Below are 23,508 nucleotides of genomic sequence, written 5' to 3'. Positions count from 1 at the left end.
GAGGGAGTGCTGCACTGTCAGAGGGTCAGTACTGAGGGAGTGCTGCAGTGTCAGAGGGTCAGTACGGAGGGAGTGCTGCACTGTCTCAGGGTCAATACTGAGGGAGTGCTGCACTGTCACAGGGTCAGTACTGAGGGAGTGGTGCACTGTCAGAGGGTCAGTACTGAGGGAGTGCTGCACTGGCAGAGGGTCAGTAGTGAGGGAGTGCTGCACTGTCAGAGGGTCAGTACTGAGGGAGTGCTGCACTGTCAGAGGGTCAGTACTGAGGGAGTGCTGCACTGTCTCAGGGTCAATACTGAGGGAGTGCTGCACAGTCTCAGGGTCAATACTGAGGGAGTGCTGCACTGTCAGAGGGTCAGTACTGAGGGAGTGCTGCACTGTCTCATGGTCAGTACTGAGGGAGTGCTGCAATGTCAGAGGGTCAGTACTGAGGGAGTGCTGCACTGTCACAGGGTCAGTACTGAGGGAGTGCTGCACTGTCAGAGGGTCAGGACTGAGGGAGTGCTGCACTGTCACAGGGTCAGTAGTGAGGGAGTGCTGCACTGTCACAGGGTCAGTACTGAGGGAGTGCTGCACTGTCAGAGGGTCAGTACTGAGGGAGTGCTGCACTGTCACAGGGTCAGTACTGAGGGAGTGCTGCACTGTCACAGGGTCAGTACTGAGGGAGTGCTGCAGTGTCAGAGGGTCAGTACGGAGGGAGAGCTGCACTGTCTCAGGGTCAATACTGAGGGCGTGCTGCACTGTCACAGGGTCAGTACTGAGGGAGTGGTGCACTGTCAGAGGGTCAGTACTGAGTGAGTGCTGCACTGGCAGAGGGTCAGTAGTGAGGGAGTGCTGCACTGTCAGAGGGTCAGTACTGAGGGAGAGCTGCACTGTCACAGGGTCAGTACTGAGGGAGTGCTGCACTGTCAGAGGGTCAGTACTGAGGGAGTGCTGCAGTGTCAGAGGGTCAGTATGGAGGGAGTGCTGCACTGTCAGAGGGTCAGTACTGAGGGAGTGCTGCTCTGTCAGAGAGGCAGTACTGAGGGAGTGCAGCACTGTCACAGGGTCAGTACTGAGGGAGTGCTGCACTGTCTCAGGGTCAATACTGAGGGAGTGCTGCACTGTCAGAGGGTCAGTACAGAGGGAGTGCTGCATTGTCACAGGGTCAGTACTGAGGGAGTGCTGCACTGTCAGAGGGTCAGTACTGAGGGAGTGCTGCATTGTCACAGGGTCAGTACTGAGAGAGTGCCGCACTGTCTGAGGGTCAGTACTGAGGGATTGCTGCACTGTCAGAGGGTCAGTACTGAGGGAGCACTGCACTGTCTCAGGGTCAATACTGAGGCAGTGCTGCACTGTCACAGTGTCATTACTGAGGGAGTGCTGCACTGTCTCAGGGTCAGTACTGAGGGAGTGCTGCATTGTCACAGGGTCATTACTGAGGGAGTGCTGCACTGTCACAGGGTCAGTACTGAGGGAGTGCTGCACTGTCAGAGGCTCAGTACTGAGGGAGTGCTGCACTGTCAGAGGGTCAGTACTGAGGGAGTGCTGCACTGTCAGAGGGTCAGTACTGAGGGAGTTCTGCACTGTCACAGGGTCAGTACTGAGGGAGTGCTGCACTGTCACCAGGTCAGTACTGAGGGAGTGCTGCACTGTCAGAGGCTCAGTACTGAGGGAGTGCTGCACTGTCAGAGGGTCAGTACTGAGGGAGTGCTGCACTGTCAGAGAGTCAGTACTGAGGGAGTGCTGCACTGGCAGAGGGTCAATACTGAGGGAGTGCTGTACTGTCTCATGGTCAATACTGAGGGAGTGCTGCACAGAGGGTCAATACTGAGTGAGTGCTGCACTGTCTCAGGGTCAATACTGAGGGAGTGCTGCACTGTCTCAGGATCAATACTGAGGGAGTGCTGCACTGTCAGAGGGTCAGAACTGAGGGAGTGCTGCACTGGCAGAGGGTCAGTACTGAGGGAGTGCTGCACTGTCACAGGGTCGGTACTGATGGAGTGCTGCACTGTCAGAGGGTCAGTACTGAGGGAGTGCTGCACTGTCTCAGGGTCAGTACTGAGTGAGTGCTGCACTGTCTCAGGGTCAATACTGAGGGAGTGCTGCACTGTCTCAGGATCAATACTGAGGGCGTGCTGCACTATCAGAGGGTCAGAACTGAGGGAGTGCTGCACTGGCAGAGGGTCAGTACTGAGGGAGTGCTGCACTGTCACAGGGTCGGTACTGATGGAGTGCTGCACTGTCAGAGGGTCAGTACGGAGGGAGTGCTGCACTGTCTCAGGGTCAACACTGAGGGAGTGCTGCACTGTCCCAGGGTCAGTACTGAGGGAGTGGTGCACTGTCAGAGGGTCAGTACTGAGGGAGTGCTGCACTGGCAGAGGGTCAGTAGTGAGGGAGTGCTGCACTGTCAGAGGGTCAGTACTGACGGAGTGCTGCACTGTCAGAGGGTCAGTACTGAGGGAGTGCTGCACTGTCTCAGGGTCAATACTGAGGGAGTGCTGCACAGTCTCAGGGTCAATACTGAGGGAGTGCTGCACTGTCAGAGGGTCAGTACTGAGGGAGTTTGCACTGTCAGAGGGTCAGTACTGAGGGAGTGCTGCACTGTCTCATGGTCAGTACTGAGGGAGTGCTGCAATGTCAGAGGGTCAGTACTGAGGGAGTGCTGCACTGTCACAGGGTCAGTACTGAGGGAGTGCTGCACTGTCAGAGGGTGAGGACTGAGGGAGTGCTACACTGTCACAGGGTCAGTACTGAGGGAGTGCTGCACTGTCTCAGGGTCAGTACTGAGGGAGTGCTGCACTGTCAGAGGGTCAGTACTGAGGGAGTGCTGCACTGTCACAGGGTCAGTACTGAGGGAGTGCTGCACTGTCACAGGGTCAGTACTGAGGGAGTGCTGCAGTGTCAGAGGGTCAGTACGGAGGAAGTGCTGCACTGTCTCAGGGTCAATACTGAGGGAGTGCTGCACTGTCACAGGGTCAGTACTGAGGGAGTGGTGCACTGTCAGAGGGTCAGTACTGAGGGAGTGCTGCACTGGCAGAGGGTCAGTAGTGAGGGAGTGCTGCACTGTCAGAGGGTCAGTACTGAGGGAGTGCTGCACTGTCACAGGGTCAGTATTGAGGGAGTGCTGCACTGTCAGAGGGTCAGTACTGAGGGAGTGCTGCACTGTCACAGGGTCAGTACTGAGGGAGTGCTACACTGTCACCAGGTCAGTACTGAGGGAGTGCTGCACTGTCTCAGGGTCAGTACTGAGGGAGTGCTGCACTGTCAGAGAGTCAGTACTGAGGGAGTGCTGCACTGGCAGAGGGTCAATACTGAGGGAGTGCTGTACTGTCTCATGGTCAATACTGAGGGAGTGCTGCACAGAGGGTCAGTACTGAGTGAGTGCTGCACTGTCTCAGGGTCAATACTGAGGGAGTGCTGCACTGTCTCAGGATCAATACTGAGGGAGTGCTGCACTGTCAGAGGGTCAGAACTGAGGGAGTGCTGCACTGTCACAGGGTCAGTACTGAGGGAGTGCTGCACTCAGAAGGTCAGTACTGAAGGAGTGCTGCACTGTCACAGGGTCAGTACTGAGGGAGTGCTGCACTGTCAGAGGGTCAGTACTGAGGGAGTGCTGCACTGTCAGAGTGTCAGTACTGAGGGAGTGCTGCAGTGTCAGAGGGTCAGTACGGAGGGAGTGCTGCACTGTCTCAGGGTCAGTACTGAGGGTGTGCTGCACTTTCAGAGGGTCAGTACTGAGGGAGTGCTGCACTGTCAGAGGGTCAGTACTGAGGGAGTGCTGCACTGTCACAGGGTCAGTACTGAGGGAGTGCTGCACTGTCTCAGGGTTAATACTGAGGGATTGCTGCGTTGTCACAGGGTCATTACTAAGGGAGTGCTGCACTGTCAGAGGGTCAGTACTGAGGGAGTGCTGCACTGTCAGAGGGTCAGTACTGAGGGATTGCTGCCCTGTCAGAGGGTCAGTACTGAGGGAGCACGGCACTGTCTCAGGGTCAATACTGAGGGAGTGCTGCACTGTCACAGGGTCATTACTGAGGGAGTGCTGCACAGTCTCAGGGTCAGTACTGAGGGAGTGCTGCATTGTCACAGGGTCATTACTGAGGGAGTGCTGCACTGTCACAGGGTCAGTACTGAGGGAGTGCTGCACTGTCACAGGGTCAGTACTGAGGGAGTGCTGCACTGTCTCAGGGTCAGTACTGAGGGAGTGCTGCACTGTCAGAGGGTCAGTACTGAGGGAGTGCTGCACTGGCAGAGGGTCAGTACTGAGGGAGTGCTGCACTGTCTCATGGTCAGTACTGAGGGAGTGCTGCAATGTCAGAGGGTCAGTACTGAGGGAGTGCTGCACTGTCACATGGTCAGTACTGAGGGAGTGCTGCACTGTCACAGGGTCAGTACTGAGGGAGTGCTGCACTGTCTCAGGGTCAGTACTGAGGGAGTGCTGCACTGTCAGAGGGTCAGTACTGAGGGAGTGCTGCACTGTCACAGGGTCAGTACTGAGGGAGTGCTGCACTGTCAGAGGGTCAGTACTGAGGGAGTGCTGCAGTGTCAGAGGGTCAGTACGGAGGGAGTGCTGCACTGTCTCAGGGTCAATACTGAGGGAGTGCTGCACTGTCACAGGGTCAGTACTGAGGGAGTGGTGCACTGTCAGAGGGTCAGTACTGAGGGAGTGCTGCACTGGCAGAGGGTCAGTAGTGAGGGAGTGCTGCACTGTCAGAGGGTCAGTACTGAGGGAGTGCTGCACTGTCAGAGGGTCAGTACTGAGGGTGTGCTGCACTGTCTCAGGGTCAATACTGAGGGAGTGCTGCACAGTCTCAGGGTCAATACTGAGGGAGTGCTGCACTGTCAGAGGGTCAGTACTGAGGGAGTGCTGCACTGTCTCATGGTCAGTACTGAGGGAGTGCTGCAATGTCAGAGGGTCAGTACTGAGGGAGTGCTGCACTGTCACAGGGTCAGTACTGAGGGAGTGCTGCACTGTCAGAGGGTCAGGACTGAGGGAGTGCTGCACTGTCACAGGGTCAGTACTGAGGGAGTGCTGCACTGTCTCAGGGTCAGTACTGAGGGAGTGCTGCACTGTCAGAGGGTCAGTACTGAGGGAGTGCTGCACTGTCACAGGGTCAGTACTGAGGGAGTGCTGCACTGTCACAGGGTCAGTACTGAGGGAGTGCTGCAGTGTCAGAGGGTCAGTACGGAGGGAGTGCTGCACTGTCTCAGGTTCAATACTGAGGGCGTGCTGCACTGTCACAGGGTCAGTACTGAGGGAGTGGTGCACTGTCAGAGGGTCAGTACAGTGAGTGCTGCACTGGCAGAGGGTCAGTAGTGAGGGAGTGCTGCACTGTCAGAGGGTCAGTACTGAGGGAGTGCTGCAATGTCACAGGGTCAGTACTGAGGGAGTGCTGCACTGTCAGAGGGTCAGTACTGAGGGAGTGCTGCAGTGTCAGAGGGTCAGTACGGAGGGAGTGCTGCACTGTCAGAGGGTCAGTACTGAGGGAGTGCTGCTCTGTCAGAGGGGCAGTACTGAGGGAGTGCAGCACTGTCACAGGGTCAGTACTGAGGGAGTGCTGCACTGTCTCAGGGTCAATACTGAGGGAGTGCTGCACTGTCAGAGGGTCAGTACAGAGGGAGTGCTGCATTGTCACAGGGTCAGTACTGAGGGAGTGCTGCACTGTCAGAGGGTCAGTACTGAGGGAGTGCTGCATTGTCACAGGGTCAGTACTGAGAGAGTGCCGCACTGTCTGAGGGTCAGTACTGAGGGATTGCTGCACTGTCAGAGGTTCAGTACTGAGGGAGCACTGCACTGTCTCAGGGTCAATACTGAGGCAGTGCTGCACTGTCACAGTGTCATTACTGAGGGAGTGCTGCACTGTCTCAGGGTCAGTACTGAGGGAGTGCTGCATTGTCACAGGGTCATTACTGAGGGAGTGCTGCACTGTCACAGGGTCAGTACTGAGGGAGTGCTGCACTGTCAGAGGCTCAGTACTGAGGGAGTGCTGCACTGTCAGAGGGTCAGTACTGAGGGAGTGCTGCACTGTCAGAGGGTCAGTACTGAGGGAGTTCTGCACTGTCACAGGGTCAGTACTGAGGGAGTGCTGCACTGTCACCAGGTCAGTACTGAGGGAGTGCTGCACTGTCTCAGGGTCAGTACTGAGGGAGTGCTGCACTGTCAGAGAGTCAGTACTGAGGGAGTGCTGCACTGGCAGAGGGTCAATACTGAGGGAGTGCTGTACTGTCTCATGGTCAATACTGAGGGAGTGCTGCACAGAGGGTCAGTACTGAGTGAGTGCTGCACTGTCTCAGGGTCAATACTGAGGGAGTGCTGCACTGTCTCAGGATCAATACTGAGGGAGTGCTGCACTGTCAGAGGGTCAGAACTGAGGGAGTGCTGCACTGGCAGAGGGTCAGTACTGAGGGAGTGCTGCACTGTCACAGGGTCGGTACTGATGGAGTGCTGCACTGTCAGAGGGTCAGTACTGAGGGAGTGCTGCACTGTCTCAGGGTCAGTACTGAGTGAGTGCTGCACTGTCTCAGGGTCAATACTGAGGGAGTGCTGCACTGTCTCAGGATCAATACTGAGGGCGTGCTGCACTGTCAGAGGGTCAGAACTGAGGGAGTGCTGCACTGGCAGAGGGTCAGTACTGAGGGAGTGCTGCACTGTCACAGGGTCGGTACTGATGGAGTGCTGCACTGTCAGAGGGTCAGTACGGAGGGAGTGCTGCACTGTCTCAGGGTCAACACTGAGGGAGTGCTGCACTGTCCCAGGGTCAGTACTGAGGGAGTGGTGCACTGTCAGAGGGTCAGTACTGAGGGAGTGCTGCACTGTCTCAGGGTCAGTAGTGAGGGAGTGCTGCACTGGCAGAGGGTCAGTACTGACGGAGTGCTGCACTGTCAGAGGGTCAGTACTGACGGAGTGCTGCACTGTCTCAGGGTCAATACTGAGGGAGTGCTGCACAGTCTCAGGGTCAATACTGAGGGAGTGCTGCACTGTCAGAGGGTCAGTACTGAGGGAGTTTGCACTGTCAGAGGGTCAGTACTGAGGGAGTGCTGCACTGTCTCATGGTCAGTACTGAGGGAGTGCTGCAATGTCAGAGGGTCAGTACTGAGGGAGTGCTGCACTGTCACAGGGTCAGTACTGAGGGAGTGCTGCACTGTCAGAGGGTGAGGACTGAGGGAGTGCTACACTGTCACAGGGTCAGTACTGAGGGAGTGCTGCACTGTCTCAGGGTCAGTACTGAGGGAGTGCTGCACTGTCAGAGGGTCAGTACTGAGGGAGTGCTGCACTGTCACAGGGTCAGTACTGAGGGAGTGCTGCACTGTCACAGGGTCAGTACTGAGGGAGTGCTGCAGTGTCAGAGGGTCAGTACGGAGGGAGTGCTGCACTGTCTCAGGGTCAATACTGAGGGAGTGCTGCACTGTCACAGGGTCAGTAATGAGGGAGTGGTGCACTGTCAGAGGGTCAGTACTGAGGGAGTGCTGCACTGGCAGAGGGTCAGTAGTGAGGGAGTGCTGCACTGTCAGAGGGTCAGTACTGAGGGAGTGCTGCACTGTCACAGGGTCAGTATTGAGGGAGTGCTGCACTGTCAGAGGGTCAGTACTGAGGGAGTGCTGCACTGTCACAGGGTCAGTACTGAGGGAGTGCTGCATTGTCACAGGGTCAGTACTGAGGGAGTGCTGCACTGTCAGAGGGTCAGTACTGAGGGAGTGCTGCATTGTCACAGGGTCAGTACTGAGAGAGTGCCGCACTGTCTGAGGGTCAGTACTGAGGGATTGCTGCACTGTCAGAGGTTCAGTACTGAGGGAGCACTGCACTGTCTCAGGGTCAATACTGAGGCAGTGCTGCACTGTCACAGTGTCATTACTGAGGGAGTGCTGCACTGTCTCAGGGTCAGTACTGAGGGAGTGCTGCATTGTCACAGGGTCATTACTGAGGGAGTGCTGCACTGTCACAGGGTCAGTACTGAGGGAGTGCTGCACTGTCAGAGGCTCAGTACTGAGGGAGTGCTGCACTGTCAGAGGGTCAGTACTGAGGGAGTGCTGCACTGTCAGAGGGTCAGTACTGAGGGAGTTCTGCACTGTCACAGGGTCAGTACTGAGGGAGTGCTGCACTGTCACCAGGTCAGTACTGAGGGAGTGCTGCACTGTCTCAGGGTCAGTACTGAGGGAGTGCTGCACTGTCAGAGAGTCAGTACTGAGGGAGTGCTGCACTGGCAGAGGGTCAATACTGAGGGAGTGCTGTACTGTCTCATGGTCAATACTGAGGGAGTGCTGCACAGAGGGTCAGTACTGAGTGAGTGCTGCACTGTCTCAGGGTCAATACTGAGGGAGTGCTGCACTGTCTCAGGATCAATACTGAGGGAGTGCTGCACTGTCAGAGGGTCAGAACTGAGGGAGTGCTGCACTGGCAGAGGGTCAGTACTGAGGGAGTGCTGCACTGTCACAGGGTCGGTACTGATGGAGTGCTGCACTGTCAGAGGGTCAGTACTGAGGGAGTGCTGCACTGTCTCAGGGTCAGTACTGAGTGAGTGCTGCACTGTCTCAGGGTCAATACTGAGGGAGTGCTGCACTGTCTCAGGATCAATACTGAGGGCGTGCTGCACTGTCAGAGGGTCAGAACTGAGGGAGTGCTGCACTGGCAGAGGGTCAGTACTGAGGGAGTGCTGCACTGTCACAGGGTCGGTACTGATGGAGTGCTGCACTGTCAGAGGGTCAGTACGGAGGGAGTGCTGCACTGTCTCAGGGTCAACACTGAGGGAGTGCTGCACTGTCCCAGGGTCAGTACTGAGGGAGTGGTGCACTGTCAGAGGGTCAGTACTGAGGGAGTGCTGCACTGTCTCAGGGTCAGTAGTGAGGGAGTGCTGCACTGGCAGAGGGTCAGTACTGACGGAGTGCTGCACTGTCAGAGGGTCAGTACTGACGGAGTGCTGCACTGTCTCAGGGTCAATACTGAGGGAGTGCTGCACAGTCTCAGGGTCAATACTGAGGGAGTGCTGCACTGTCAGAGGGTCAGTACTGAGGGAGTTTGCACTGTCAGAGGGTCAGTACTGAGGGAGTGCTGCACTGTCTCATGGTCAGTACTGAGGGAGTGCTGCAATGTCAGAGGGTCAGTACTGAGGGAGTGCTGCACTGTCACAGGGTCAGTACTGAGGGAGTGCTGCACTGTCAGAGGGTGAGGACTGAGGGAGTGCTACACTGTCACAGGGTCAGTACTGAGGGAGTGCTGCACTGTCTCAGGGTCAGTACTGAGGGAGTGCTGCACTGTCAGAGGGTCAGTACTGAGGGAGTGCTGCACTGTCACAGGGTCAGTACTGAGGGAGTGCTGCACTGTCACAGGGTCAGTACTGAGGGAGTGCTGCAGTGTCAGAGGGTCAGTACGGAGGGAGTGCTGCACTGTCTCAGGGTCAATACTGAGGGAGTGCTGCACTGTCACAGGGTCAGTACTGAGGGAGTGGTGCACTGTCAGAGGGTCAGTACTGAGGGAGTGCTGCACTGGCAGAGGGTCAGTAGTGAGGGAGTGCTGCACTGTCAGAGGGTCAGTACTGAGGGAGTGCTGCACTGTCACAGGGTCAGTATTGAGGGAGTGCTGCACTGTCAGAGGGTCAGTACTGAGGGAGTGCTGCACTGTCACAGGGTCAGTACTGAGGGAGTGCTGCACTGTCAGAGGGTCAGTACTGAGGGAGTGCTGCAGTGTCAGAGGGTCAGTACGGAGGGAATGCTGCATTGTCAGAGGGTCAGTACTGAGGGAGTGCTGCTCTGTCAGAGGGGCAGTACTGAGGGAGTGCTGCACTGTCTCAGGGTCAGTACTGAGGGAGTGCTGCACTGTCTCGGGATCAGTACTGAGGGAGTGCTGCACTGTCAGAGGGTCAGTACTGAGGGAGTGCTGCACTGTCGCAGGGTCAGTACTGAGGGAGTGCTGCACTGTCAGAGGGTCAGTACTGAGGGAGTGCTGCACTGTCTCAGGGTCAATACTGAGGGAGTGCTGCACTGTCTCAGGGTCAGTACTGAGGGAGTGCTGCACTGTCTCAGGGTCAATACTGAGGGAGTGCTGCACTGTCAAAGGGTCAGTACTGAGGGAGTGCTGCACTGTCAGAGGGTCAGTACTGAGGGAGTGCTGCACTGTCACAGGGTCAGTACTGAGGGAGTGCTGCACTGTCTCAGGGTCAGTACTGAGGGAGTGCTGCACTGTCAGAAGGTCAGTACTGGGGGAGTGCTGCACTGTCACAGGGCCAGTACTGAGGGACTGCTGCACTGTCAGAGGGTCAGTACTGAGGGAGTGCTGCACTGTCTCAGGGTCAATACTGAGGGAGTGCTGCACTGTCACAGGGTCAGTACTGAGGGAGTGCTGCACTGTCAGATGGTCAGTACTGAGGGAGTGCTGCGCTGGCAGAGGGTCAGTACTGAGGGAGTGCTGCACTCAGAGGATCAGTACTGAGGGAGTGCTGCACTGTCTCGGGATCAGTACTGAGGGAGTGCTGCACTGTCAGAGTGTCAGTACTGAGGGAGTGCTGCACTGTCGCAGGGTCAGTACTGAGGGAGTGCTGCACAGTCTCAGGGTCAATACTGAGGGAGTGCTGCACTGTCAGAGGGTCAGTACTGAGGGAGTGCTGCACTGTCAGAGGGTCAGTACTGAGGGAGTGCTGCACTGTCAGAGGTTCAGTTCTGAGGGAGTGCTGCACTGTCTCAAGGTCAATACTGAGGGAGTGCTGCACTGTCAGAGGGTCAGTACTGAGGGAGTGCTGCACTGGCAGAGGGTCAGTAGTGAGGGAGTGCTGCACTGTCAGAGGGTCAGTACTGAGGGAGTGCTGCACTGTCAGAGGGTCAGTACTGAGGGAGTGCTGCACTGTCTCAGGGTCAATACTGAGGGAGTGCTGCACAGTCTCAGGGTCAATACTGAGGGAGTGCTGCACTGTCAGAGGGTCAGTACTGAGGGAGTGTGCACTGTCAGAGGGTCAGTACTGAGGGAGTGCTGCACTGTCACAGGGTCAGTACTGAGGGAGTGCTGCAGTGTCAGAGGGTCAGTACAGAGGGAGTGCTGCACTGTCTCAGGGTCAATACTGAGGGAGTGCTGCACTGTCACAGGGTCAGTACTGAGGGAGTGGTGCACTGTCAGAGGGTCACTACTGAGGGAGTGCTGCACTGGCAGAGGGTCAGTAGTGAGGGAGTGCTGCACTGTCAGAGGGTCAGTACTGAGGGAGTGCTGCACTGTCAGAGGGTCAGTACTGAGGGAGTGCTGCACTGTCACAGGGTCAGTACTGAGGGAGTGCTGCACTGTCACAGGGTCAGTACTGAGGGAGTGCTGCACTGTCAGAGGGTCAGTACTGAGGGAGTGCTGCAGTGTCAGAGGGTCAGTACGGAGGGAGTGCTGCACTGTCAGATGGTCAGTACTGAGGGAGTGCTGCTCTGTCAGAGGGGCAGGACTGAGGGAGTGCAGCACTGTCACAGGGTCAGTACTGAGGGAGCACTGCACTGTCTCAGGGTCAATACTGAGGCAGTGCTGCACTGTCACAGTGTCATTACTGAGGGAGTGCTGCACTGTCTCAGGGTCAGTACTGAGGGAGTGCTGCATTGTCACAGGGTCATTACTGAGGGAGTGCTGCACTGTCACAGGGTCAGTACTGAGGGAGTGCTGCACTGTCAGAGGCTCAGTACTGAGGGAGTGCTGCACTGTCAGAGGGTCAGTACTGAGGGAGTGCTGCACTGTCAGAGGGTCAGTACTGAGGGAGTTCTGCACTGTCACAGGGTCAGTACTGAGGGAGTGCTGCACTGTCACCAGGTCAGTACTGAGGGAGTGCTGCACTGTCTCAGGGTCAGTACTGAGGGAGTGCTGCACTGTCAGAGAGTCAGTACTGAGGGAGTGCTGCACTGGCAGAGGGTCAATACTGAGGGAGTGCTGTACTGTCTCATGGTCAATACTGAGGGAGTGCTGCACAGAGGGTCAGTACTGAGTGAGTGCTGCACTGTCTCAGGGTCAATACTGAGGGAGTGCTGCACTGTCTCAGGATCAATACTGAGGGAGTGCTGCACTGTCAGAGGGTCAGAACTGAGGGAGTGCTGCACTGGCAGAGGGTCAGTACTGAGGGAGTGCTGCACTGTCACAGGGTCGGTACTGATGGAGTGCTGCACTGTCAGAGGGTCAGTACTGAGGGAGTGCTGCACTGTCTCAGGGTCAGTACTGAGGGAGTGCTGCACTGTCTCGGGATCAGTACTGAGGGAGTGCTGCACTGTCAGAGGGCCAGTACTGAGGGAGTGCTGCACTGTCTCAGGGTCAATACTGAGGGAGTGCTGCACTGTCTCAGGGTCAGTACTGAGGGAGTGCTGCACTGTCTCAGGGTCAATACTGAGGGAGTGCTGCACTGTCAAAGGGTCAGTACTGAGGGAGTGCTGCACTGTCAGAGGGTCAGTACTGAGGGAGTGCTGCACTGTCACAGGGTCAGTACTGAGGGAGTGCTGCACTGTCACAGGGTCAGTACTGAGGGAGTGCTGAACTTTCAAAGAGGCAGTACTGAGGGAGTGCAGCACTGTCAGAGGGGCAGTACTGAGGGAGTGCTGCACTGTCTCAGGGTCAGTACTGAGAGAGTGCTGCATTGTCACAGGGTCAGTACTGAGGGAGTGCTGCACTGTCAGAGGGTCAGTACTGAGGGAGTGCTACACTGTCAGAGGGTCAGTACTGAGGGACTGCTGCACTGTCACAGGGTCAGTACTGAGGGAGTGCTGCACTGTCACAGGGTCATTACTAAGGGAGTGCTGCACTGTCAGAGGGTCAGTACTGAGGGAGTGCTGCACTGTCAGAGGGTCAGTACTGAGTGAGTGCTGCACTGTCACAGGGTCAGTACTGAGGTAGTGCTGCACTGTCACATGGTCTGTACTGAGGGAGTGCTGCACTGCCACAGGGTCAGTACTGAGGGAGTGCTGCACTGTCTCAGGGTCAGTACTGAGGGAGTGCTTCACTGTCGAAGGGTCAGTACTGAGAGATCACTGCACTGTCAGAGGGGCAGTACTGAGGGAGTGCTGCACTGTCAGAGGGTCAGTACTGAGAGAGTGCTGCCCTGTCTCAGGGTCAGTACTGTGAGAGTGCTGCATTGTCACAGGGTCAGTACTGAGGGAGTGCTGCACTGTCAGAGGGTCAGTACTGAGGGAGTGCTGCACTGTCAGAGGGTCAGTACTGAGGGAGTGCTGCACTGTCACAGGGTCAGTACTGAGGGAGTGCTGCACTGTCACATGGTCTGTACTGAGGGAGTGCTGCAATGTCACAGGGTCAGTACTGAGGGAGTGCTGCACTGTCTCCAGGCTCAGTACTGAGGGAGTGCTGCACTGTCACAGGGTCACTACTGAGGGAGTGCTGCACTGTCACATGGTCTGTACTGAGGGAGTGCTGCACTGTCACAGGGTCAGTACTGAGCGAGTGCTGCACTGTCTCAGGGTCAGTTCTGAGAGAGTGCTGCACTGTCACATGGTCTGTACTGAGGGATCACTGCACTGTCAGAGGGGCAGTACTGAGGGCGAGCTGCACTGTCAGAGGGTCAGTACTGAGAGAGTGCTGCACTGTCTCAGGGTCAGTACTGTGAGAGTGCTGCACTGTCAGAGGGTCAGTACTGAGGGAGTGCTGCACTGTCTGAGGGTCAGTACTGAGGGAGTGCTGCATTCTCACAGTGATAGTACTGAGGGAGTGCTGCAATGTCAGAGGGTCAGTACTGAGGGAGTGCTGCACAGTCACAGGGTCAGTACTGAGGGAGTGCTGCACTGTCTCAGGGTCAGTACTGAGGGAGTGCTGCACTGTCGGAGGGACAGTACTGAGGGATCACTGCACTGTCTCAGGGTCAGTACTGAGGCAGTGCTGCAGTGTCAAAGGGTCAGTACTTAGGGATCACTGCACTGTCAGAGGGGCAGTACTGAGGGAGTGCTGCACTGTCTCTGGGTCAGTACTGAGGGAGAGCTGCACTGTCAGAGGGTCAGTACTGAGGGAGTGTTGCACTGTCAGAGGGTCAGTACTGAGATAGTGCTGCACTGTCTCAGGGTCAGTTTTGATAGAGTGCTGCACTGTCAGAGGGTCAGTACTGAGGGAGTGCTACACTGTCAGCGGGTCAGTACTGAGGGAGCGCTGCACTGTCGAAGGGTCAGTACTAAGGGAGCACTGCACTGTCAGAGGGGCAGTACTGACGGATGCTGCACTGTCAGAGAGCCAGTACTGAGGGAGCGATGCACTGTCGAAGGATCTGTACTGAGGGAGCGTTGCAATGACAGAGGGGCAGTACTGAGGGAGTGCTGCACTGTCGAAGGGTCTGTACTGAGGGAGAATTGCACTGTCAGAGGGGCAGTACTGAGGGAGTGCTGCACTGTCACAGGGTCAGTACTGAGGGAGTGCGACACTGTCAGATGGTCAGTACTGAGGGAGCGCTGCACTGTCAGAGGGTCAGTACTGAGGGAGTGCTGCACTGTCACAGGGTCAGTACTGAGGGAGTGCGACACTGTCAGATGGTCAGTACTGAGGGAGTGCTGCACTGTCGAAGGGTCTGTACTGAGGGAGCATTGCACTGTCAGAGGGTCAGTACTGAGGGAGTGCTGCACTGTCGAAGGGTCTGTACTGAGGGAGCATTGCACTGTCAGAGGGGCAGTAATGAGGGAGTGCTGCATTGTCAGAGGGTCAGTACTGAGGGAGAGCTGAACTTTCAAATTGCCAGTACTGAGGGAGCGCTGCACTGTCAGAGGGTCAGTACTGAGGGAGTGCTGCACTGTCAGAGGTTCAGTACTGAGGGAGTGCTGCACTATCTCAGGGTCAGTACTGAGGGAGAGCTGAACTTTCAAAGGGCCAGTACTGAGGGAGTGCGACTCTGTCAGAGGGGTCAGTACTGAGGGAGCGCTGCACTGTCGAAGGGTCAGTACAGAGGGAGCGCTGCACTGTCGAAGGGTCAGTACTGAGGGAGTGCTGCACTGTCGAAGGGTCAGTACTGAGGGATCACTGCACTGTCAGAGGGGCAGTACTGAGGGAGTGCTGCACTGTCAGAGAGTCAGTACTGAGAGAGTGCTGCACTGTCTCAGGGTCAGAACTGAGAGAGTGCTGCATTGTCTCAGGGTCAGTACTGAGAGAGTGCTGCACTGTCAGAGGGTCAGTACTGAGGGAGTGCTGCACTGTCACAGGGTCAGTACTGAGGGAGTGCTGCACTGTCACATGGTCTGTACTGAGGGAGTGCTGCAATGTCACAGGGTCAGTACTGAGGGAGTGCTGCACTGTCACAGGGTCATTACTGAGGGAGTGCTGCACTGTCAGAGGGTCAGTACTGAGGGAGTGCTGCACTGTCAGAGGGTCAGTACTGAGGGAGTGCTGCACTGTCACAGGGTCAGTACTGAGGGAGTGCTGCACTGTCACATGGTCTGTACTGAGGGAGTGCTGCACTGTCACAGGGTCAGTACTGAGGGAGTGCTGCACTGTCTCAGGGTCGGTTCTGAGAGAGTGCTGCACTGTCACATGGTCTGTACTGAGGGATCACTGCACTGTCAGAGGGGCAGTACTGAGGGAGTGCTGCACTGTAAGAGGGTCAGTACTGAGAGAGTGCTGCACTGTCTCAGGGTCAGTACTGTGAGAGTGCTGCACTGTCAGAGGGTCAGTACTGAGGGAGTGCTGCACTGTCTGAGGGTCAGTACTGAGGGAGTGCTGCATTCTCACAGGGACAGTACTGAGGGAGTGCTGCAATGTCAGAGGGTCAGTACTGAGGGAGTGCTGCACAGTCACAGGGTCAGTACTGAGGGAGTGCTGCACTGTCTCAGGGTCAGTACTGAGGGAGTGCTGCACTGTCGGAGGGTCAGTACTGAGGGATCACTGCACTGTCTCAGGGTCAGTACTGAGGCAGTGCTGCAGTGTCAAAGGGTCAGCACTTAGGGATCACTGCACTGTCAGAGGGGCAGTACTGAGGGAGTGCTGCACTGTCTCTGGGTCAGTACTGAGGGAGAGCTGCACTGTCAGAGGGTCAGTACTGAGGGAGTGTTGCACTGTCAGAGGGTCAGTACTGAGATAGTGCTGCACTGTCTCAGGGTCAGTTTTGAGACTTTGCTGCACTGTCAGAGGGTCAGTACTGAGGGAGTGCTGAACTTTCAAAGGGGCAGTACTGAGGGAGTGCAGCACTGTCAGAGGGGCAGTACTGAGGGAGTGCTGCACTGTCAGAGAGTCAGTACTGAGGGAGTGCTGCACTGTTGAAGGGTCAGTACTGAGGGAGCACTGCACTGTCAGAGGGTCAGTACTGAGGGAGTGCTACACTGTCAGCGGGTCAGTACTGAGTGAGCGCTGCACTGTCGAAGGGTCAGTACTAAGGGAGCACTGCACTGTCAGAGGGGCAGTACTGACGGATGCTGCACTGTCAGAGAGCCAGTACTGAGGGAGCGATGCACTGTCGAAGGATCTGTACTGAGGGAGCGTTGCAATGACAGAGGGGCAGTACTGAGGGAGTGCTGCACTGTCGAAGGGTCTGTACTGAGGGAGAATTGCACTGTCAGAGGGGCAGTACTGAGGGAGTGCTGCACTGTCACAGGGTCAGTACTGAGGGAGTGCGACACTGTCAGATGGTCAGTACTGAGGGAGCGCTGCACTGTCAGAGGGTCAGTACTGAGGGAGTGCTGCACTGTCACAGGGTCAGTACTGAGGGAGTGCGACACTGTCAGATGGTCAGTACTGAGGGAGTGCTGCACTGTCGAAGGGTCTGTACTGAGGGAGCATTGCACTGTCAGAGGGTCAGCACTGAGGGAGTGCTGCACTGTCGAAGGGTCTGTACTGAGGGAGCATTGCATTGTCAGAGGGGCAGTATTGAGGGAGTGCTGCATTGTCAGAGGGTCAGTACTGAGGGAGAGCTGAACTTTCAAATGGCCAGTACTGAGGGAGCGCTGCACTGTCAGAGGGTCATTACTGAGGGAGTGCTGCACTGTCAGAGGTTCAGTACTGAGGGAGTGCTGCACTGTCTCAGGGTCAGTACTGAGGGAGAGCTGAACTTTCAAAGGGCCAGTACTGAGGGAGTGCGACTCTGTCAGAGGGGTCAGTAATGAGGGAGCGCTGCACTGTCGAAGGGTCAGTACTGAGGGATCACTGCACTGTCAGAGGGGCAGTACTGAGGGAGTGCTGCACTGTCAGAGAGTCAGTACTGAGAGAGTGCTGCACTGTCTCAGGGTCAGTACTGAGAGAGTGCTGCATTGTCTCAGGGTCAGTACTGAGAGAGTGCTGCACTGTCACAGGGTCAGTACTGAGGGAGTGCTGCACTGCCAGAGGGTCAGTACTGAGGGAGTGCTGCACTGTCAGAGGGTCAGTACTGAGGGAGTGCTGCATTGTCAAAGGGTCAGCATTGAGGGAGTGCTGAACTTTCAAAGGGGCAGTACTGAGGGAGTGCTGCACTGTCAGAGGGGCAGTACTGAGGGAGCACTGCACTGTCAGAGGGGCAGTACTGAGGGAGTGCGACACTGTCAGAGGGTCAGTACTGAGGGAGTGCTGCACTGTCGAAGGGTCTGTACTGAGGGAGCATTGCACTGTCAGAGGGGCAGTAATGAGGGAGTGCTGCATTGTCAGAGGGTCAGTACTGAGGGAGAGCTGAACTTTCAAATTGCCAGTACTGAGGGAGCGCTGCACTGTCAGAGGGTCAGTACTGAGGGAGTGCTGCACTGTCAGAGGTTCAGTACTGAGGGAGTGCTGCACTATCTCAGGGTCAGTACTGAGGGAGAGCTGAACTTTCAAAGGGCCAGTACTGAGGGAGTGCGACTCTGTCAGAGGGGTCAGTACTGAGGGAGCGCTGCACTGTCGAAGGGTCAGTACAGAGGGAGCGCTGCACTGTCGAAGGGTCAGTACTGAGGGAGTGCTGCACTGTCGAAGGGTCAGTACTGAGGGATCACTGCACTGTCAGAGGGGCAGTACTGAGGGAGTGCTGCACTGTCAGAGAGTCAGTACTGAGAGAGTGCTGCACTGTCTCATGGTCAGAACTGAGAGAGTGCTGCATTGTCTCAGGGTCAGTACTGAGAGAGTGCTGCACTGTCAGAGGGTCAGTACTGAGGGAGTGCTGCACTGTCACAGGGTCAGTACTGAGGGAGTGCTGCACTGTCACATGGTCTGTACTGAGGGAGTGCTGCAATGTCACAGGGTCAGTACTGAGGGAGTGCTGCACTGTCACAGGGTCATTACTGAGGGAGTGCTGCACTGTCAGAGGGTCAGTACTGAGGGAGTGCTGCACTGTCAGAGGGTCAGTACTGAGGGAGTGCTGCACTGTCACAGGGTCAGTACTGAGGGAGTGCTGCACTGTCACATGGTCTGTACTGAGGGAGTGCTGCACTGTCACAGGGTCAGTACTGAGGGAGTGCTGCACTGTCTCAGGGTCGGTTCTGAGAGAGTGCTGCACTGTCACATGGTCTGTACTGAGGGATCACTGCACTGTCAGAGGGGCAGTACTGAGGGAGTGCTGCACTGTAAGAGGGTCAGTACTGAGAGAGTGCTGCACTGTCTCAGGGTCAGTACTGTGAGAGTGCTGCACTGTCAGAGGGTCAGTACTGAGGGAGTGCTGCACTGTCTGAGGGTCAGTACTGAGGGAGTGCTGCATTCTCACAGGGACAGTACTGAGGGAGTGCTGCAATGTCAGAGGGTCAGTACTGAGGGAGTGCTGCACAGTCACAGGGTCAGTACTGAGGGAGTGCTGCACTGTCTCAGGGTCAGTACTGAGGGAGTGCTGCACTGTCGGAGGGTCAGTACTGAGGGATCACTGCACTGTCTCAGGGTCAGTACTGAGGCAGTGCTGCAGTGTCAAAGGGTCAGCACTTAGGGATCACTGCACTGTCAGAGGGGCAGTACTGAGGGAGTGCTGCACTGTCTCTGGGTCAGTACTGAGGGAGAGCTGCACTGTCAGAGGGTCAGTACTGAGGGAGTGTTGCACTGTCAGAGGGTCAGTACTGAGATAGTGCTGCACTGTCTCAGGGTCAGTTTTGAGACTTTGCTGCACTGTCAGAGGGTCAGTACTGAGGGAGTGCTGAACTTTCAAAGGGGCAGTACTGAGGGAGTGCAGCACTGTCAGAGGGGCAGTACTGAGGGAGTGCTGCACTGTCAGAGAGTCAGTACTGAGGGAGTGCTGCACTGTTGAAGGGTCAGTACTGAGGGAGCACTGCACTGTCAGAGGGTCAGTACTGAGGGAGTGCTACACTGTCAGCGGGTCAGTACTGAGTGAGCGCTGCACTGTCGAAGGGTCAGTACTAAGGGAGCACTGCACTGTCAGAGGGGCAGTACTGACGGATGCTGCACTGTCAGAGAGCCAGTACTGAGGGAGCGATGCAATGTCGAAGGATCTGTACTGAGGGAGCGTTGCAATGACAGAGGGGCAGTACTGAGGGAGTGCTGCACTGTCGAAGGGTCTGTACTGAGGGAGAATTGCACTGTCAGAGGGGCAGTACTGAGGGAGTGCTGCACTGTCACAGGGTCAGTACTGAGGGAGTGCGACACTGTCAGATGGTCAGTACTGAGGGAGCGCTGCACTGTCAGAGGGTCAGTACTGAGGGAGTGCTGCACTGTCACAGGGTCAGTACTGAGGGAGTGCGACACTGTCAGATGGTCAGTACTGAGGGAGTGCTGCACTGTCGAAGGGTCTGTACTGAGGGAGCATTGCACTGTCAGAGGGTCAGCACTGAGGGAGTGCTGCACTGTCGAAGGGTCTGTACTGAGGGAGCATTGCATTGTCAGAGGGGCAGTATTGAGGGAGTGCTGCATTGTCAGAGGGTCAGTACTGAGGGAGAGCTGAACTTTCAAATGGCCAGTACTGAGGGAGCGCTGCACTGTCAGAGGGTCATTACTGAGGGAGTGCTGCACTGTCAGAGGTTCAGTACTGAGGGAGTGCTGCACTGTCTCAGGGTCAGTACTGAGGGAGAGCTGAACTTTCAAAGGGCCAGTACTGAGGGAGTGCGACTCTGTCAGAGGGGTCAGTAATGAGGGAGCGCTGCACTGTCGAAGGGTCAGTACTGAGGGATCACTGCACTGTCAGAGGGGCAGTACTGAGGGAGTGCTGCACTGTCAGAGAGTCAGTACTGAGAGAGTGCTGCACTGTCTCAGGGTCAGTACTGAGAGAGTGCTGCATTGTCTCAGGGTCAGTACTGAGAGAGTGCTGCACTGTCACAGGGTCAGTACTGAGGGAGTGCTGCACTGCCAGAGGGTCAGTACTGAGGGAGTGCTGCACTGTCAGAGGGTCAGTACTGAGGGAGTGCTGCATTGTCACAGGGTCAGCATTGAGGGAGTGCTGAACTTTCAAAGGGGCAGTACTGAGGGAGTGCTGCACTGTCAGAGGGGCAGTACTGAGGGAGCACTGCACTGTCAGAGGGGCAGTACTGAGGGAGTGCGACACTGTCAGAGGGTCAGTACTGAGGGAGTGCTGAACCTTCAAAGGGGCTGTACTGAGGGAGTGCAGCACTGTCAGAGGGTCAGTATTCAGGGAGTGCTGCACTGTCAGAGAGTCAGTACTGAGGGAGTGCTGCACTGTCTCAGGGTCAGTACTGTGAGAGTGCTGCATAGTCACAGGGACAGTACTGAGGGAGTGCTGCAATGTCAGAGGGTCAGTACTGAGGGAGTGCTGCACTTTCAGAGGGTCAGTACTGAGGGAGTGCTGCATTGTCACAGGGACAGTACTGAGGGAGTGCTGCAATGTCAGAGGGTCAGTACTGAGGGAGTGCTGCACAGTCACAGGGTCAGTACGGAGGGAGTGCTGCACTGTCTCAGGGTCAGTACTGAGGGAGTGCTGCACTGTCGGAGGGTCAGTACTGAGGGATCACTGCACTGTCTCAGGGTCAGTACTGACAGAGTGCTGCACTGTCAGAGAGCCAGTACTGAGCGAGCGATGCACTGTCGAAGGATCTGTACTGAGGGAGCGTTGCAATGACAGAGGGGCAGTACTGAGGGAGTGCTGCACTGTCGAAGGGTCTGTACTGAGGGAGCATTGCACTGTCAGAGGGGCAGTAATGAGGGAGTGCTGCATTGTCAGAGGGTCAGTACTGAGGGAGAGCTGAACTTTCAAATTTCCAGTACTGAGGGAGCGCTGCACTGTCAGAGGGTCAGTACTGAGGGAGTGCTGCACTGTCAGAGGTTCAGTACTGAGGGAGTGCTGCACTATCTCAGGGTCAGTACTGAGGGAGAGCTGAACTTTCAAAGGGCCAGTACTGAGGGAGTGCGACTCTGTCAGAGGGGTCAGTACTGAGGGAGCGCTGCACTGTCGAAGGGTCAGTACAGAGGGAGCGCTGCACTGTCGAAGGGTCAGTACTGAGGGAGTGCTGCACTGTCGAAGGGTCAGTACTGAGGGATCACTGCACTGTCAGAGGGGCAGTACTGAGGGAGTGCTGCACTGTCAGAGAGTCAGTACTGAGAGAGTGCTGCACTGTCTCAGGGTCAGAACTGAGAGAGTGCTGCATTGTCTCAGGGTCAGTACTGAGAGAGTGCTGCACTGTCACAGGGTCAGTACTGAGGGAGTGCTGCACTGCCAGAGGGTCAGCACTGAGGGAGTGCTGCACTGTCAGAGGGTCAGTACTGAGGGAGTGCTGCACTGTCACAGGGTCAGTACTGAGGGAGTGCTGCACTGTCACATGGTCTGTACTGAGGGAGTGCTGCAATGTCACAGGGTCAGTACTGAGGGAGTGCTGCACTGTCACAGGGTCATTACTGAGGGAGTGCTGCACTGTCAGAGGGTCAGTACTGAGGGAGTGCTGCACTGTCAGAGGGTCAGTACTGAGGGAGTGCTGCACTGTCACAGGGTCAGTACTGAGGGAGTGCTGCACTGTCACATGGTCTGCACTGAGGGAGTGCTGCACTGTCACAGGGTCAGTACTGAGGGAGTGCTGCACTGTCTCAGGGTCAGTTCTGAGAGAGTGCTGCACTGTCACATGGTCTGTACTGAGGGATCACTGCACTGTCAGAGGGGCAGTACTGAGGGAGTGCTGCACTGTAAGAGGGTCAGTACTGAGAGAGTGCTGCACTGTCTCAGGGTCAGTACTGTGAGAGTGCTGCACTGTCAGAGGGTCAGTACTGAGGGAGTGCTGCACTGTCTGAGGGTCAGTACTGAGGGAGTGCTGCATTCTCACAGGGACAGTACTGAGGGAGTGCTGCAATGTCAGAGGGTCAGTACTGAGGGAGTGATGCACAGTCACAGGGTCAGTACTGAGGGAGTGCTGCACTGTCTCAGGGTCAGTACTGAGGGAGTGCTGCACTGTCGGAGGGTCAGTACTGAGGGATCACTGCACTGTCTCAGGGTCAGTACTGAGGCAGTGCTGCAGTGTCAAAGGGTCAGCACTTAGGGATCACTGCACTGTCAGAGGGGCAGTACTGAGGGAGTGCTGCACTGTCTCTGGGTCAGTACTGAGGGAGAGCTGCACTGTCAGAGGGTCAGTACTGAGATAGTGCTGCACTGTCTCAGGGTCAGTTTTGAGAGAGTGCTGCACTGTCAGAGGGTCAGTACTGAGGGAGTGCTGAACTTTCAAAGGGGCAGTACTGAGGGAGTGCAGCACTGTCAGAGGGGCAGTACTGAGGGAGTGCTGCTCTGTCAGAGAGTCAGTACTGAGGGAGTGCTGCACTGTTGAAGGGTCAGTACTGAGGGAGCACTGCACTGTCAGAGGGTCAGTACTGAGGGAGTGCTACACTGTCAGCGGGTCAGTACTGAGTGAGCGCTGCACTGTCGAAGGGTCAGTACTAAGGGAGCACTGCACTGTCAGAGGGGCAGTACTGACGGATGCTGCACTGTCAGAGAGCCAGTACTGAGGGAGCGATGCACTGTCGAAGGATCTGTACTGAGGGAGCGTTGCAATGACAGAGGGGCAGTACTGAGGGAGTGCTGCACTGTCGAAGGGTCTGTACTGAGGGAGAATTGCACTGTCAGAGGGGCAGTACTGAGGGAGTGCTGCACTGTCACAGGGTCAGTACTGAGGGAGTGCGACACTGTCAGATGGTCAGTACTGAGGGAGCGCTGCACTGTCAGAGGGTCAGTACTGAGGGAGTGCTGCACTGTCACAGGGTCAGTACTGAGGGAGTGCGACACTGTCAGATGGTCAGTACTGAGGGAGTGCTGCACTGTCGAAGGGTCTGTACTGAGGGAGCATTGCACTGTCAGAGGGTCAGTACTGAGGGAGTGCTGCACTGTCGAAGGGTCTGTACTGAGGGAGCATTGCACTGTCAGAGGGGCAGTATTGAGGGAGTGCTGCATTGTCAGAGGGTCAGTACTGAGGGAGAGCTGAACTTTCAAATGGCCAGTACTGAGGGAGCGCTGCACTGTCAGAGGGTCATTACTGAGGGAGTGCTGCACTGTCAGAGGTTCAGTACTGAGGGAGAGCTGAACTTTCAAAGGGCCAGTACTGAGGGAGTGCGACTCTGTCAGTGGGGCAGTACTGAGGGAGTGCTGCACTGTCAGAGAGTCAGTACTGAGAGTGTGCTGCACTGTCTCAGGGTCAGTACTGAGAGAGTGCTGCATTGTCTCAGGGTCAGTACTGAGAGAGTGCTGCACTGTCACAGGGTCAGTACTGAGGGAGTGCTGCACTGCCAGAGGGTCAGTACTGAGGGAG

Source organism: Heterodontus francisci, unplaced genomic scaffold (assembly GCF_036365525.1).
Source record: "Heterodontus francisci isolate sHetFra1 unplaced genomic scaffold, sHetFra1.hap1 HAP1_SCAFFOLD_307, whole genome shotgun sequence".
Lineage (NCBI taxonomy): Eukaryota > Metazoa > Chordata > Chondrichthyes > Heterodontiformes > Heterodontidae > Heterodontus > Heterodontus francisci.
Note: the sequence above shows the minus strand (reverse complement) of the source record.